Here is an 18,727-nt window from a genome sequence, read left to right on the forward strand (position 1 = left end):
CCCAACATTGCAGAGGGAACTCTGGGTGACTATCCAGGCAGTCAGTTGTCTCTGTCATTTCTAGAGTTTTGGAAGCTGTTTGCAATGCACTTTTTGTTTATTCAAATAGTATTATCCTTCTGAGTTTTTTGATGGAGTTGAAGACTAGATAATTATAGTTGCAGTTTTCTTTAGTTATGATAGAGAGTAAATTAAGTATAAAACTTTAGATTCATTAAGATAGGATAGATAATGAAGTATTTTCTTTTAATTTGCCAGACACAAATGAACTGGAATTAATTACATTGTCAGTGTAATCTTTACTTGATAATTAGTCTTATTGTATACAGTCTTTAGTTTTTAGGTTTTCGAGACAGGGTTTCTCTGTGTAGCTTTGCGCCTTTCCTGGAACTCACTCTGTAGACCAGGCTGGCCTCGAACTCACAAAGATCCGCCTGCCTCTGCCTCCCGAGTGCTGGGATTAAAGACATGCGCCACCACCGCCCGGCCAGTATACAGTCTTATTATGTTACAGTTAAAACCTTTAATTTTTTCTATTTAGACAAAAAGGGGAAAATGTAGAATACTATTTTAAGGCGTGCTACTTTTGTTTATGCTCTGGAGCATTTGTTTAATGATGCAAAGATGTGTTTGATTAAATAAAATTCACCTGTGGTCAGGAGGCTGAGTCAGCAACTACCTAACAGGAAGTGGTAGGGAGGAGCCAGGTGGAGAAGGGTTTTTAAGTAGGGGTGAGGAGAAGCACAAGGGCTTTTTTGGGAGGCCCAAGCAAGGAGAAGAGGTGAGCTACTTGCTATTCAGCCTCTCTGAGGAGCAGAATTCCACCTTAACCTTTGAATCTTGACTTCTTTAGAGGGACAGAGATTTAGTTAAGATTTCTTCATAGCTTTGAAAGAGTTGGAGCCTGAGGGAATAGCATTCCCTCTAGCTCTGGCTCTTGAGGCAGTGGATTTACAGTTGCCGATTTGGACAGCTGTGGCTTAAAAGGTAGCAGCAATTTAAAAAAAGATAACAGATAGTGTAGCTGAAGTTTTCCTGTCCTTGCCCTGCACCAAGGTCCCACAGCCACTTATAAAATTCCTGTGTCCTGCCTGGTCCTGCAATCGCACAGACCCAAGTAAACACACACAGGCTAACACTATTTTTAAACTATGGCCATGGCAGGCTTCTTGTTATCTAGTTCTTATATCTTAAATTAACCCATTTCTATAAATCTATACTTTGCCACGTGGCTCATGGCTTACTGATATCTTTACATCTTGTTTCTCATGGCAGTGGCTGGTAATATCTCTTCTGCACTCTTTTCTTCTCCCCTGTCTCTCCAGTTAGAATGTCCTGCCTCACCTTATTCTGTCTCACCATTGGCCAAACAGCTTTATTTATCAACCAATCAGAGCAACATTTTTTCACAGCATACAGAAAGACATTCCCATCAAGATAACCATCTTGGTTTATCCAAGAATTTTAGATCTAAATTGGGAAAGTCCTACACAAACTGATACAAGTTGTTCACTCTAAGGGTGAGTAGGCCAGATCCTAATAAAAGTACACTGTGAAGGAGTGAATGTCTCTGCCATTTCCATTTATTTCCAGCTGTGTTCACTTGGGAATTTGAGGAGAGGTTGGGAAATTACATGCCACTCACAGACTGCACCTCTTTAACAGAGGTGACCAGAATCATTGCCATCTTGCACAGTAGAAATGTTGAAAAGTACTATTTCCAATCTCCAGTGTTTTCTATGATGCTGTAAAAGGAAAATAATTAAATCTGTTCCTTGACAATTTCATATGTGTGTACAATGCCCACTGATTACTCCTACCCCCTCTATCTATCTTTCCTCTTTTCTACAAATGTACTTCACACATTTCATGTCTATTTGTTTTTATTTTAGGGTAAAGCCAGCAGGCCTGGATGGACTCTATTCTGCCACCCATTGACTGTATAATGGAAGGCAATTTGCTTCATGAAACTCTACCTCCTTTTCAGGAACAAAATTAGCTCCTAACCATAAAGCAATTCAAACAGCACCTAGCATACAGGAAAGATTAAGTGCAAGTTAGTCTTCATTATAATTAGTTTTCTTTTTAGATTATATATGTAGAAATACTTAATTGATGGATGAAGACTTTTTAAAGTTTGTAGCTTTTTGTTTGGATGGTTACAATTGGCCTTGTATTTTGGTCTTTAAAGACCTCAAGATTGCTTCTTGCTTTGTGGTAGATGCTGGCCAAAGGCTCATGGAAGTGCTTTCTGTTGTGGACACAGCCCTGAAGTCTTGCCTCTTCATAGCTTTTGTTTTCCACAGATCTTTAATGACCCATGATTCTTTGCTGTCAGTATCTTTTGCCAGCACCCTTTTAAAAGATCCTCTTTTCCCTAAATTCTCAGACTTGACTACAGCAGTGAATAAATAGGTGGGGGTGGGAGTGGTGGGGGTGGGGGTCACTAGGGTAAGAAACCTGGACATTTGAGAAATGCCCGAACTGAGCCAGACCCCTCACATCAGACCCTTCCTGCCCTGCAGTCAGCCTTCTGTGGCAATAGCAGTTAGTTAATGTTAGGATGCATTTTTGCATGCTCCACATGCATTCCTCTTAGCTTTCAGGTCCCCTGTAAATTGACTCTGAGTGTCAGAAAGCGCTTTCTTTTCAGTTCTAGGTGACTACGACAGACAGAGATTCAACCCTCTCCAGTTTAGAAGCTCTGCTTGGCATGTGGGATTTTTCTCACAGGAAGCGCAGTTTTTGTTTGAGGATCTCATCATGAGCCTGACATTTCCCCACTCACATTCTAACTACGTACTGCTTTTCTAGACAATGTCAGTCTTCTCTTCAGAGGGAAAGAACAGCTGGGTTTCTGAATGTCTGAATCACAAATCCTCTTCTGTCACTGCGGCTTTGGGACCTGGGGACCAGCTTAGGGAGAACTTTGTTTTCCCCAGTTCACACAGAGCTATGCCTGGAGATGTCCACATCAAAATGGTCCCTTTCCTGTTGGTGAAACAGTGAAGGCCTCAGATCCTTATCGGTGTTCTTTCCTAAATAAAGAGAGTAGCAGGAAACCATTTTGCTTCTTTGATGCTGTGAAGTGAGCAACTTTGCTCCATTACCACCTCCCAAGTGTGATGTTCTGCCTTATTATAAGAGGCCTGAATGCAGTGGGGCTGAGTGATCACAGATAGATCTCTGAAACTTTGAGCCAAATAAACCCATTCTTTTAAATTACTTACCTCATTTATTTTGTTACAACAGAGGCAGCAGGCTATGAGTGTCTTCATACACGTAAGTTATAACTGGTAAAATAACTCTTCGCATAAGATATCTGAGTGCTGATATAAACAAATGAAGACATACATTTAAATTGGTGCAGTAGGTAGCCCTTTAAAAATGAATTACCTCCTCAGTAAAAACTTTTTTTGAGACTTATTTGTATGTGCGTGGGTGTTGTGCCTGCATGTTTATATGTGTACCACAGGGGTGTCCTGCAGTCAAGGTCAGAAGAGAGCATCAGATCCCCTGGAATTGGAATTACATACGGTTGTTAGCTACCTTATATGCTGGGAATCAAACCTTGGTTCTTTGGAAGACCAGCCAGTGCTCTTAACCACTGAGCCCAATATCAATTTTTCTTAAATTTTCTTTTTTGGTGTGTGTATGTGGACATGGATAAAGGTCATAAAATAAAAACATGATCTGTATGAAGTGTCCAATGCTAACTATTCTTCTATAGCACAACTCATATACCTGAAACTCAAATAGTGTCATGGAAAAGGGGGCAGAAGGATTGTAAGAGCTAGGGCTCAGGACACCTGCTGATAGATAGTGTCTTCTGTATGTGACAGGAAAGCTGGCCTCCTGAAATCTCAATAATATGGCTGCTCAAACAAGACCAGCACAATGACAACACCAGTTAGTAAACCAGTGTGTCTTGGAGAAACCTCACAAGGTCCAACACCTAGAGGAATAATTACAGGCAATTAATAACTGCTGAGAGGGTGGGGGAGAGTCAGTCTTATACAGACACATATTCCCTGAAAAATAATCCAATCTCCACTGCTCAGCCCTGAACATGTACACATATAAGCAACACTAAATGGACTAAGTAGGTTACATGTATATTATGTACATTTAACAGTGATAATTAAAGAAGAAGACAATAATTTGAGAGGGAGTGATTGTTGGCATGGGAAAAGTTGGAGGAGGGAGAGGAAGGGGTAGAAATAACAATACGATACTCTTGTGAAATTCTCAAAAAACAAATTAAAAAATAAATAAACAAGAAGATAAACTATACATGGTCTGGTGGTTTCAAGTTTGGGCTGGAGAGATGGCTCCGTAGTTAAGAGAGTGAACTGCTCCTGCATATGACATGAGCTTGGCTTCCAGCACCCACATCAGGCAGCTCACAACCGTCCGTAACTTTAGCTCCAAGGGTGTTGAACTCCTCTAGCCTCCCAAGGCACTTGCACTCGTGTGTGTGTGTGTGTGTGTGTGTGTGTGTGTGTATGTGTGTGTGTGTGTACACAAACACGATTAAAAAACCTTAGAAGCTATTGGTTTTTAAGGTATGCAAAAGTGCTAGATCGCTATATATTAACATGTTACTAGTACTCATGATGAGTGTGAGGATCATGTCATGCATGCTTTGCTTCTGCTAAGCTTTGCCTTCTACAGTGAACAGACATTATCCTCCAATAAAATAGCATTGAATTTTAAAAGCATGCTTTACTTAACTGTAGTACCCTTCTTTCCATTTAGTCATTGGGTTTTAGCTACGTTATCTCCACACTACTCCACATCTCCCTGAAAAGTCTGAGTTCTGAGCATAAAGAACAGCTTCTCTATCATGCTTTTCTTGGTAGCTTCTGGGCATGACTCTGGCCTAACCCCTTATTTCTTCCTATTTTTAGAAGAGTAGAGGGAATGAATGTGTGAGGGCCTTTGCCACAGGTAGGAAGGATCCCACAGGATCCAGAACTTCCAAAGTTAGTATTTTCTGCATTAATATCACTCTGTTTTAGACCACATCCTCAGACAAGGTAAGAAATGCCAGGACAGCATAAAAGACTTTATACTCGATTTTACAACTTGACTAAACATTTTTTTTCTTTTCTTTTTTTTTTTTTGGACTCAGCAGGTTTATTTATGTATTTGTTCACACACACATGTATACATATAACAACAATAACAAAAAAAGAGACTATAAACTTGAGAGTAAGGGGTGGATATGGAGAGGTTAGAGAGATGGTACCTGGGAGGGGCTGGAGGGAGGAAAGGTAGGGAGGGAAGTGATGGATAATTTTGTTTCAATTAAACACACACACTAAAAAGCAGCTGAAGTAACGTTATAGACCAGATTTTTTGAAAAGAGAGATCAGTTTACCTATTCTTTTAAAAATCAAAACTTCCCAGCACTTGCGAGGCAGAGGCAGGTGGATCTCTGTGAGTTCAAGGCCAGCCTGGTATACAGAGTGAGTCCCAGGACAGGCTCTAAAGCTACACAGAGAAACCCTGTCTTAAAACCAACCCTCCCCCGCAAAAAAATAATAATTAAAACTTTAGCCAGGTATGGTGACACATGTGTTTAATCCCAGTACTCAGGAGGCAGAGGCAGGAGGATCTCTGAGTTTGAGGCCAACCTGGTCTACAGAGTGAGTTCCAGAACATCCAGGGCTACACAGAGAAACTCTGTCTCAAAAAAACCAAAAACTAAAATAAAATAAGTAAAATAAAATAAGAAATAATTAAATTTAAATCTGGCCCATTTTGCAATCTGTGGCAGAGGTCTGTACCTTGGAAGGCCCAGGCATAAGGCCTCAGCAGGCCTAGAACACAACCACCTTCTTGTGCCTTACAGGACAATGCCCCATGACCATACAGCCACTTAATCAGGTCACTAAGGTCTCTTTTGACCTCCAGGTGAGTCAGGCAGCCTGTACCATGGGCTCCCTATGCTTTTCAGGAGCTGCAGCTGGCATCTCTGTCCTTGTAATCAAGTGATGAGATTCTCCTATGTCATTAGCCAGGCCAGAGGGCCCTTGCCATCCTCAGCTTCTGAGATCTGTGTGACCTTTTTTGTGGTTGTAGGCCCATGTCTAGCAATATTTCCTGTAGACCAAATATCCTTAACGTTTCCCGTTTATACGTAGTAAACATTTTTTCTTGCCCATGATGAACTTAGGAGAAAGCTGTCCCTTACAGACATATCTGGGGCACTAGACTAACAACTGAGGTCCTGAACCAGATTCTGTAATTTACATGAAGCATGGATGGTTGAGTATCAAAGATGCATTTTCATAATTCTTCTCTCTGTCAATAAAGCTTGTGCAATGGACAAGCCAACATGTGATTTTCTGCTTCCCACTTCTTACTATGTAAAGGGACAGGGGGACACATGTATCACATTTATCAAGGAAGGGTCACTGGCAGAGTGACTAAGGATGTCGTGAGAGCGTCCTCAATTCTCTTTAGTACCCTGATATCTTTGTGGCCTCCTTTCAAAAGACATTAGACTGGAGAGCTTAGATTCTGCACAAATTCCTATACTTCGTTAATCCTTATCAGAATCACCCTTACCAAAGCTTTATGAGATTAATTAGCTTCCACTCTAGCAAATATTTCATATTTTACAGTCCAGTGATTAACCCCATTGATTGTCTTTTTGCCTTTCCAACTGCAGCTGCTTATTAGAGATTTTTACTCCTAGGCTGTAAATTCCTCGCACTTGCCTTCTGTGGTATTAGCTGTGTAATCTATCTTGTGAGCTCTTTTCATAGCTTCTCTGAAGTGCAGACTTATTTTGAGAAAAAGTTACACAAGTTTCTACTAATCCAGTGTTACTTTTAGTCTCTGGGATTGCATTTAAATACAAAATTCCATTAGGTTTTTAGTAATTATTTCATCAAATAAATATGGCTTTCGTTTTGTAGAGTCTTTATGAAAGGTCAGTTCTATTGACATATGTTCTGTTCACTGTCTTTTTATGGGGTATAAATAGACAATATCACAGCTAACGAAGGATGGGCATAAGTCCTCGAAGTAGGCAATGACTATACAGCATGAGAAATGATTAGTTTGTTAACTTCCTTCCCTTTTTGTTCCATCTGTGATGACCACCTTATTCACTTCCTCCGTGTGTGTGTGTGTGTGTGTGTGTGTGTGTGTGTGTGTGAGAGAGAGAGAGAGAGAGAGAGAGAGAGAGAGAGAGAGAGAGAACAATCATATGTGTGTGCAAGTGTGCTCCATATGTGGAGGCCAGAGAGTGTTCCTCAGGAGCTATGGCTATCTGAAAAGAATGCAATTAATATTAATTTAAATTGGTAGAAATATATTAAAATGCTGTGCTATGCATTAAAAGAAAAAACATGTGGTTTATTTTCAGGAGTTTATAATATAATGGGGCTAGCATGCTATTGGAGGGTGTGAATACTTACTACTATGGTCATACATAGTCTCAGGTATTGATTTAGGCTCTGTCTATATATACTTTCCAAAGTTCTTTGGCCACAACTCTAGCTTAAGCAGAAATCAGTGTTATATGCTTTTGAACGTTCTTGTGTGGGGTGTGCTACCTTAATATGGCATACTTGTATAAGGAATGACCAGTTATACTGCTTGAGTATGTACCTGAAGTACTTTAAATTAACATGCCACAGAGAGACTTGTACATCCATATTTATTGCTGCATTGTTGACAACAGCTACAAATGCAACCAACCTAGGTGCTTATCAACAGACTAACAGACAAACAAAAATGGTACATATAGACAATGGAATTTTATTCAGCCATAGAGAGGAGTATGCCGTGTTCAGCTGATATCACTGGGAGGCCTGCTCTTTTCTGAAGGGAACCAGAGGAGCAGTGGATCTGGAGGAAAGGGGAGGTGGGGGTGCTGGGAGGAGTTGAGGGAAGCATATGCTGTTTGAGAGAAAATAAATGGAAAGAAAAAAGAAAAAATTATATATAATAATAATTAATAGAAGAAAAATGACATCCTGCCATTTTCAGGAAAAGGGGTACAACTGTGGATTATTATTGCAAGTAAATATGCCAGACATCTTTCTGTCATATGAAGGCCATAAATTATGTATAACTGTATATATAATTTATAATATATATGCATATGTGTGTGTGTGTGTGTGTGTGTAGTCATGAGAAGGGAAGATATATCGTAAAGGAGGAGGGAAAAGTTGGAGTACTGCATGCATGTGACATAGAAAGGGTGACAAGATGTGGGGAAGAAATTAGTGAGCAGAAGGTGGCATGGCACAGGTCAGTGGGCAGGGGATCGAGCTATAACAAAGCATAAAGACACTTGTATGAATATTCCATAATGATGTGTGTTGATTTGTGTGATACAAAAGAAAAAATGCTAAAGGGAGGACAAAGCCAGTCAAGGCTTGTGGCCTGATTAAAACAGTGATGACTGGGAGGAAATATGACTTCAGTCTGTATTCTTTTGGAACACTCAAAATTAAACACAAACTGGCACACCAAATATTTGGCGTTTGCATCAAATGAGCACATCCAAGCTTAGACTATCTATATCTTCAAATCTTTAACTCTGAATAGGATTGCTTTAGGATAAAATAACAGTAAGTGTTACTCTTTTAAGTGAATTGTTATAGGAATTGTTTAAACTGAAACAATAAATGGACCCTTTAAAGCTGATACCATGTAGGGCAACTACCATTATCTCCTATAAACTATGTCTTACTGCTACTACTGGTTCCAGGGTATGGTATTGAGTGCTTTTGGTTGGGTCTCATACAACACCATTAACAGAATTAGTATCTTTAAATAAGTTAAAAGGCACTTTTAAAGGATTGTTTATAAATATCTCAATATATATCACTGGCACTTAGGAACAAAATACAAAAGTGCATTGGTGGACCATGCATGAAATCCCTCATGTTAATGATATAGATATGGTGGTTTAAAAATTAAATTCTAAAGAGGGATGGATAAATAATAAATGTATATATAAGAGCTATATATCGTACTGTACTGTATTAGGTCAATGTTGCCGCCAGTTCCAAGCCATGCTGAGATTCCTCTTTTGGTATTTTCTTAGGAATTGGACACAATGTCTGGGTGATATAGTTTTGAGTACTTTACTTCCATTATGCACTTTTTTTGTAAAGATATCCTAGAGATATATTTTAATAGCTAAATGAGATGGTAGAGGTAAAAGATTTTGAACAGTTTGTTCTACAAACATTAGTCATTGTTATCATACTCATATTATGTAATCAGTAGCTTCAAGTTACTGCCTAAAAAACCTTGAAGAGATTTGATCTCCCTATACACCTAGGAAAGCTACAGGAGACTTTCAGTTTCCCAGATAAAAGTGTTTTCACTCCTCCATTTCCAAAGTTTGTTTGCAGTTTTCTACAAGTTTCAAAGAATGTAATTCCCCAAAAGTTTGTTCGGCAGTTAGATCAGTGCCAGGACCAGTTTAATTCAGAGTCCATTTTCTAAGGTGGAGAGCAGGATCACATAAAGCCATAAAGGGTTTACACAGAACTGGGTGGGTATGAATGTTCACAGTGGCCTTGTCTTAGGACCCCAAGAGCTCAGCTCTTCTGGTGAGTCTGTAGTCACAGATCTAGTCCACTGTCCTCAGCCCTCACTCCTGCCTGCTGTCCGGTTGCTGTAGCACTTGGTGGTGTCTGTCTAGACATCCAAGAGCTTTCTGACAGTCAGCAGTGGTCAGAACACATGCTAGCTGCAACTCCAGGTTCTGTCCTGCTTTGGGGAACTGTTTGCGCTGCTTTCTGGAGTGGGAATGAGAGCAGCATTTTAACATTTGTATTGTATGATGATGTTTTGTTAATATAATGGCTTTGACTTAAAACTGCCCTTATTTCCATACTTTCCAATCCAGCAAATTAGGTAATTTGCTGTTGGCTTCCTACTCATTGGTGCATGTTATTAAGGTCTTATGTATTTCTTTCTTTACTTAAAGAAATGAAGTGTATCAAGATTCATACATTTCTGTTGAACTTTAAGGAATTCAATATTATGCACCATGACATGTTCCTTTCATTTTTCTTCTCCTCAGGTAATGATGAGTTTTTGAGGGATAAACCCATCTTTAAAAAGCTACAGAAGTCTATTGTACGTGTTTATTTAGTGTTGCAAATTTTCTTTGAATTCTTTCAGATCAGCAATATAGTAGATTCTCAGCATGTAGAAAGTGGATGGAGGAACATCTCTATTTTGTAAATTTAAGAAATTTCTTTAGGGATGCTTTGATTTGACTTTTGGGAAATTATTATTTGTATACAGTGTAGCAGTATGCATAATTTATATGATTATGAATGCTTGACTGAACAAACCACATATCACAGATAGATGCAAATATAATACAGAAATGCCTGATGATGAAAAACAGTATAAGTAGATGGATGGTACTTCCAAATTTTGATCATCTCTTCCAAACTTCAGGACCATGAACAACAAGATATGGTTAATGACTATTGAGATTGCAACATGTCAAACTGGACAGGAAAAAAGCCCAAGGGGTCTCAACCCTACTCAATAATTACAGAAAACTGAAGAAAGCTGAGATTGGGCCAGGTGGTTCTCCCTAGAGATGAGAACATAAACTTGTTGTCCTATATCAACCAGTCAGCCCTGAACACGTACATACAAGTGACATTATATAGACTCAACAGGCTTTATCTAGGAATACATAGGTAAGTAGAAATACATATACACATGCAATAACAATTGATGAAAACAGAGGCCATGAATTTGAAGGAGGGCAGGGAGGGGCATATGGGAGGGTTTGGAGGGAGGAAAGAAAAAGAAGGAATGTTGTAATTAAATTAAAATCTCAAAAATAAACAAAAGAAAAATTGAGATGGGTGTGATGTGCATATCTGTGATCCCAGCATTCAGGAGACTGAAAAGGGTGGATGGTAGGTTTGAGGAAGTCTAAACTGTATAACAGGACCCTGTTTCCACTTACCTTTCTCCAAGTTGTAAGTTGGAGAACAACGCCCCAGATTTTGTCACTTCTCTATTTACAGTTATGTGATGGCCTTCACATTATTTATTGTTAGACTCGCTCCCAAATCCCTTGATGTAAACTCTAATAACTCAACCAGGGGCTGGACCAGGTTAACCGGATTTTTCTCCCCTCCTTTTTTTTTTTTTCTCATTATATGCTAACACATGCTTTCTTTACTTGTTTACCTAATTTATTCCTGGATCAATGAATTCAACTCTGCCCAAATGAAGGAGTGCTTTCTCCCTAGATTTTGCTCTCTTCTTCATATAATTTTGGCTTCAGTTCCAGTATTATTTGTCTCAATAGAGAAGACTTTCATCACCATTCTACCCAAAAGAATTCTGATTTCCATGCCTCCCACCTCTCTCTTGATCCTTTCTCTATCACATGGCCTTAATTTAAAAGAGTCAATATTTTAAATTATAACTTGCATTTACATACTTATTTGTGCAGTCTATAACTTCTATAAATAAAATATCTTTTCTGCTCTGTTCACTGTTGTGTCCTTGTCCCTAAGAATAAGGTCTGGCCCCTAGTAGGTCTGAAGAAGTACTTCCTGCATGGATGAACACACACATTAAATGTATTGTGGTGAGTTTGAGCCAGGAAATATGATAAGTAGTTTTACATGCTCTTCTAGCTCACATGACTGTTCAACACAACTACAACCATTTGTGGCTCATTGAAGAGGAACCTGGGACTGAGAGAGGTAAGTCAGAGAGCTGGAATTTAAGACTAGGTTTGTTTGATCTCTTTTGACTTGTTTAAATAATATACATTATAATGTTTCTGTTTAGGAAACTGAAAGAAGAGGGGCTTTGCTGTCTGTACAATAATATAATGGTTAAAGATCAACACTCTTCAGTTCTTAGTTTAAATGGATCTCTTCTGCACAAGACTGAGTAACAAGAGAAAGAGTGAGGTTCATTTGTGTGTTCTTAAATCCTCAAGAGACACCTGAGAATGGTAATTCTAGAGATAGATATGTTTTAGTTTATATGTGGTTTTAAAATAGAGAACAGTAGATTTTTCTAGAGGATAGAAGACAAAGGAAAGAGACATTGTGTTTCTAGGCATAGCAACTTGAGGAGGGTAGTGAAATGGCAGATAAAGACTCATTAGTAAAGCTTGTTAGGGCAAAATTCTCTGCGGTTATTTCATAAAGATCCAGAGTTGCGTGTAGCTAGAGTTTTTCTGCCTGGCCCACAGTCAGGACAAATCTCTATCACCCACCAGTCCCGCAGCTGCTCAGACCTGACCAAGTAAACACAGAGACTTATATTGCTTACAAACTGTATGGCCGTGGCAGGCTTCTTGCTAACTGTTCTTATATCTTAAACTAATCCATTTTCATAAATCTATACCTTGCCACATGGCTCGTGGCTTACTGGCATCTTCACAGGCTGCTTGTCATGGTGGGGGCTGGCAGTGTCTCTCTGACTCAGCCTTCCACTTCCCAGAATTCTCTTCTCTGCTTGTCCTGCCTATCCTTCCTGCCTGGCCACTGGCCAATCAATGATTTATTTATTGACCAATCAGCAACACACTTGACATACAGAATATCCCACAGCACTCCCCCCCTTTTTTTTTTTCAAAAAGGAAGGTTTTAACCTTAACAAAGTAAAATTACATATAATTTGGGAATTTGGGCGTAGCTTCTCTTACTACTTCCTGCTGGAGGGGGGTGCTGTACCTTATGGGGACACAAAGAAAATTTTAGGATTATGGAATAGTCCATGAGGCTGTATTGTCTGAGCCAGTTGCCTTCAAACCATTCTGGATATTGGATCATCTGGGCCATGGTGTCATCGGAGACCTTTCAGGGGGTTTTGGCTGGTCAAACCTGATGTATCTTAATCTGGAACAAATCCATAGCCTTTGGCTTTCTGTGGGAACAAAAGCAGAGTCTTCTTTCCAAAGCAACACATCCTTATATCCAAATTTTGCAGTCAAGGTATCTTTAAAATACACATATTGGTTTAACTCAACATCTTTTATGATCAAATGTTTTTCTGCAGTTAAAAATCCCAAAGACAACACAATCCAGATTCTCTGTGTAATATTCATCTTTACATGGCTTATGTTTTATATTAATTTTACTGTCTCTTTAAAGACTTTATTTTTTAAAACTATGTATTTGTTTATATAACTGTATACATCACCTTTTTTTGTCTCTTTCAAGCCTACATATATTTTACACACATTGTAAATTATTACATCTGAATCTGTCTTATTGTGAATCTATTGCTTTAAACTGCAGCATTTGTAAGACTGAAACGGTGCTATGGCTGCTGGCTCTGCCCACCTCAGCTTCTCAACATGGCCGTGGTAGTTTACCTCCAGCCCTGGGAGCTATCATGGGTCTAAGCTTTTATCCAAGCAGCATGTAGCCCAGAAACCTCTTTTTTTGTTTTGTACTAGCAAAGGCTAAATCCACCATGCAGCTTAATGTGCCACTTGCAGAGGCCTCATTCCCGCCATACTGCAGGTGGAGCGTGTACGCTAGGAACCCACAAGTAGCTCAAACTGCCAGCTGCCGCACATTTGAGAGAGACAATTAGGAAGCTGTTTTTAGCTCCATTTTAGAATCTTTTATCAGGTTTTAGGTGGAAACTCTTGCCAACATGTTGGGCGCCATTTGTAGCTAGAGTTTTCCTGCCTGGCCCACAGTCAGGACAAATCTCTATCACCCACCAGTCCCGCAGCTGCTCAGACCTGACCAAGTAAACACAGAGACTTATATTGCTTACAAACTGTATGGCCGTGGCAGGCTTCTTGCTAACTGTTCTTATATCTTAAACTAATCCATTTTCATAAATCTATACCTTGCCACGTGGCTCGTGGCTTACTGGCATCTTCACAGGCTGCTTGTCATGGTGGGGGCTGGCAGTGTCTCTCTGACTCAGCCTTCCACTTCCCAGAATTCTCTTCTCTGCTTGTCCTGCCTATCCTTCCTGCCTGGCCACTGGCCAATCAATGATTTATTTATTGACCAATCAGCAACACACTTGACATACAGAACATCCCACAGCAGTTGCGTCTTGCTAACGTTATTTCTTGGGCTGTAGAGGCAGAAAACCTTTGTCTTTGTGAAATCATGTTATGTTTTCAGTTAAACAGAGAGAGTGAGTTCAGAGCTTTCTAGTATCTTCCTTTTCTCCTTCAACTCAGCACTTTAGCACAGTGGTTCTCAACCTGTGGGTTGTGACCCCTTTGGGGATGAATGAACCTTCTACCAGGGTTGCCTAAGATCACTGGAAATATCAGATATTAACATTACAATTTATAACAGTAGCAAAATTACAGCTATGAAGTAGCATCAAAACTAATTTTCTGGTTGGGGTTAACCACAGCATGAGGAACAGTATTAACCTGTCTTAAAGGGTCACAGTGTTAGGAATGTTGAGACTCACTGTATTAAAGGGTCTCTGCATTAGGAAGGCTGAGGACCACTGCTCTAGCATCATACTCAGAACTCACATATTTGCTTTTAAAAATCATCTTAGTCACTGGCATCTGCTTTAAAGATTTTAAGGAAATGACCAATCAAGTTTAAAGCATTGATTTAGATATAAAATCAAATAAAAATAGGCATAAGTAAGTTCTTAAACATCTGTTTCAATTAATTTCCCTGATGGGTTAGAAATTGCTATAAGATCTCTTGTCTTGTTGTCTGAGAGTAGAAATGTGTGATGCCTTCCCCTATCCAATTTAAGGTCACATCTGATGCTTCAGTAATTAAAGACAATAGGAGAACATCATATTTAATAATAACCTTATATGACACAGTACCTCTCAGAAACCAAATCTCCAAGAACCAAAGAAAACTGTCCATATTTTATATTTAGATTTAATGAAGAGCAGAGAGCTGAGTAGAAATGTGATTGGACAAAAGGATTTAATCTGATGATGATAGTCTCAAGGTGGGAATCCAGCAAGGCCTGTCCAGATTCTTCATGAACTGGAAGTAGCTCTCCTTCATCCATCAGATGGGATGGAGTAGCATCCTTTGAGAATGAAGTTCTTCAAGGAATACAGACAAAGGAGGGAACTTTATAGTCTTTATCTTGCCTAGCAAGTGAGAGGCTCCAGTTTCTGGTTATTCAGCCAAGTGAAGATAAATTCTGCCTTTTGTTACATGATCTGGAAGTCACAGAACTGCAAGGCAGATCAGAGAGAGACTTTCTTCTACGCTTGCTTCCCAGGAACTCCAATGCTTCTTGTTCAGAGTACATGCTGTGCTAGGTCATGTACTTTGAGGTATTTTCTGAGCCTCAGCACGGGCATCATTTCAGAATCAGGAAAGTTTTTTCTTGAAGACTGTTTTTCATGGTCTATTTCCTACTTTATCCTGAGTTCATCCTTCTCCTGGGGTAAGAAAGGCTCCCCTTCCCCCTAGCTGACTCAGGGTGACTTGACTAGTGACCTGTGTTTGAAAGTCATCACTCTTCGTTGTACTGAGTATCCAAGAGGTCCCCACAGTTTTCTTTAGTTTAGTAAATTCCCAAACCTGCTTTGGTTTGCACAGTTCTCATGCCAGCAACCAGTAACCTCAGGAAATATGCTAAGGCCTCTGTTGACTTCTATTATGAAAATGAAGGTATTATTTATGTTGAAATCATGTAAAATAAGTATCTGGTCATGTTAAAAATAAGCAGCTATGGCGGGTTGACCAATCCAGCAACTACCCAGGCCCCGAATGGGGTTTACTGCATGATTCAAGTGTGTCACACTATAGCTTTCATGGCAAGATTCCTTTTTGCCTTTTTTCTCTTAAATTTTATTTTATTTTGGGGGGAGGGGCTGCAAGGGCAGAGGGTGGATACGAAGGAACAGAGAAATGAATGAGATAGAGATGTATGATGTGAAAGACACAAATAATAAATATAAATAAGAAAGTTAAAAAAGAAAAGCAATGAAAAAAATAAGCAGCTATTTATAAATTCTTTAAGAGAACTTTTGGAATAAAATACCTTGCATTTGCTTTTGCATGTTACTGCAAATATTTTGTAAAGTCCTAAATACTGACTAATCCCCTTGACTTCCTTTAGTTATAGTCCCTGATAATACAGATGATTGCAAGTTAATCATGATATCTTTATTACTATAATTGTATACACTTATTTTAAATAATGGCTTTCGCTCTTCAACATTGTAGGATTTTGCACACTTCATTAGGATTATTTCATCTTGCTTTTTTTTTTGTTTTTTCGAGACAGGGTTTCTCTGTGTAGCTTTGCGCCTTTCCTGGGACTCACTTGGTAGTCCAGGCTGGCCTCGAACTCACAGAGATCCGCCTGGCTCTGCCTCCCGAGTGCTGGGATTAAAGGCGTGCGCCACCACCGCCCGGCTCTTCATCTTGCTTTTTGATGTTTTTAGAATGAATAAAATGTATTCTAGAATAAAGTATGGAACACCATAAACACATACTATAAGTTAACTGCTTTCTCAACCTCTGCCCCCACCACTGCTCCCACCTCCTGATACCTGGAGCGATGCTGATTTGCTTAGATCATTGTAAATGTTGTTGAATAGTGAAATCATTTTTGCTTTTGAGTCAATTTATATTTTCTACAAATGGTGTTTTTTAAATATCCTTGGATTTTCTGTTAACTGAGTTACAGCAGTTGTTTCTAATCATGATACAATTCTTTCATTTTTTTTTAACATCTGCTGAGGTTATAATATACTTACACCATTTCTCCCTTTCTTTTCCTTTTTCCAAGCCTCTCATGCATCCTTATCCCATGTACTCTTTCAAATTAATGGCCTATTTTCTTTAATTGAATATGTATATGAATATACATAATTGAATATATATATATTTCTAAACATAAAAGTACAATCTGTTCATTCGGTACAATGTTATTTGTATGTTTTCAGGACTGACCATTTGGTATTGGACATCCAATTGGTGTGCTCTTCCCTGAGGAAGACTGTTTCTTTCACTCTCAGCATTTCTTGATTTTTGATATAGGGTTGAGTTCTTATGAACTTGCTAACCATGTTAGCATGTCTATTGGTGTATCCTTGTTCAGCTCATGTATAGGCAGCCATGTGGTAAGACTTCATGGATAGAGCATCTGATATTACAGAAACACAGTATAATGGCCAATTCCTAGATCCTCTGGCTTCTCTGGTCTTCCTTTTCCATCATCTTCAATGTTCCCTGAACTGGAAATGCAAAAGTGTGTTGTAGATCTGCCCTTTGGGACTGGGCTTTCTGACTCTGCAGTTTGATTGGCTATGGTTTCCTGTAATGGTCCCCATTTACTGCAAAGAGAAGTTTCTTTGATGAGGAGTGAGGATTACACTTATGAATGAGTATAAGAATAAATATTTAGAACGTAGTTAGGGATTGTGTGGGTTTATGAAGTGATAGTTCTAGATTCTTCTGCAAGATCCGTAAGTTCACTAGGCCTGTGTAGTTGGCTAGGTAAAGGCCCCTTTACTTTCCTGCTTTCTGTATTTACTCCAGATTATCACCTCTGAAGATTTCGTGTTATGACCTCAGATGAGAAAGGACAAACAGCATATGTCTTTCTGGGCGTGGGTTACCTCACTCAGTATGATCTTTTCTGGTTCTGCCCATTTACCTGCAAATTTCATGATTTCATTTCCCTGTATAGCTGAATGGTATTCTGTAAGTATATGTATACTACGCTTTTATTATCCATTTATCAGTTAAAGGACATTTAGGTTGTTATCTGACACTTTTTAAATTGGTTCTTTCTCAAATGGATTTTACTCTTTTAATTTCATGTCTCCTTTATTTCTTTTGCACAGGTATTTATACACAATAAAGAATGTTTAAAAATTACTCCATGGCTGAAGGTTCCTTCTGATCAATCTGAGATTAAAAGTTTTAAACACATTGCCTTCCTGTTGTATAAGTTTTCTGTTACAGTAATATATACCTAAGACTATCAACTTAAGGAGAAAACATTTATCTTGTATCACTGTTTTGGAAGCTTCAGTTCATGACCAGTTGGCTCTTTAGCTTCAAGGCTGGGACATCACAGGACACCATGACAAGAGCAGGTGATAGAAAATGCCAGTTCACTTCAGATGCCAGGAAGCAAACAAGAATGAAAAATAAATCATTGTACATCGTTCAGGGACACTAAGGACCTAAGTCTACCCACTAGGCCCACTACTAAAGGAGTAGTCCCACTGAGGACCAAGCCTTTTTTGTTGTTGTTTTGAGACAGGGTTTCTCTGGGTGGCCATGGCTGTCCTGGAGCTCACTCTGTAGACCAAGCTGACCTCGAATGCAGAGGTCCACCTACCTCTGCCTCCCAATTGCTGGGATTAAAAGTGTGTGCCACAACTACCTGGCTGAGGACCAAGCCTTTAATAGGCGGGCTTTTGGGAGCTATTCTTGATGCCAACTATAGCATATATAGATTAAATTTGACCACTGAATGTATTTGCTCTGATTGTTACAATGCTAACAAATGTAGAATGTGCATGTCCATATAGTATAAAGATCTATACTATTCAGCTTTGCCATAGGCCATCCATTTCCTATTGCTTTAACAACAGACCCTCATTTATACAACTGCCTGATCTCTGAGCCCATTTCAGGCCTAACCCTTGTTTGAATATTGAGGATAAATTGGCTGTATTAAAGGATCAAAAGGACACTTTTGTTTTGATTAGTAATTGTACAATACAAGTGAAATCTGAAATTTAATTTCATTACTATCT

The 18,727-nt window shown here is 39.1% G+C and overlaps 1 long non-coding RNA gene across 1 annotated transcript; it reads left to right on the plus strand.

Annotated features, from left to right (window-relative positions):
• Positions 1–1,896: 1,896 nt before the first annotated feature.
• Positions 1,897–3,225, plus strand: LOC131904551 (uncharacterized). The gene is made up of 2 exons (XR_009377760.1): positions 1,897–2,056; positions 2,654–3,225. It is a non-coding gene; the product is annotated as an uncharacterized LOC131904551 (long non-coding RNA).
• The last annotated feature ends 15,502 nt before the right edge of the window (positions 3,226–18,727 follow it).

Source organism: Peromyscus eremicus, chromosome 2 (assembly GCF_949786415.1).
Source record: "Peromyscus eremicus chromosome 2, PerEre_H2_v1, whole genome shotgun sequence".
NCBI classification, from domain to species: Eukaryota; Metazoa; Chordata; class Mammalia; order Rodentia; family Cricetidae; genus Peromyscus; species Peromyscus eremicus.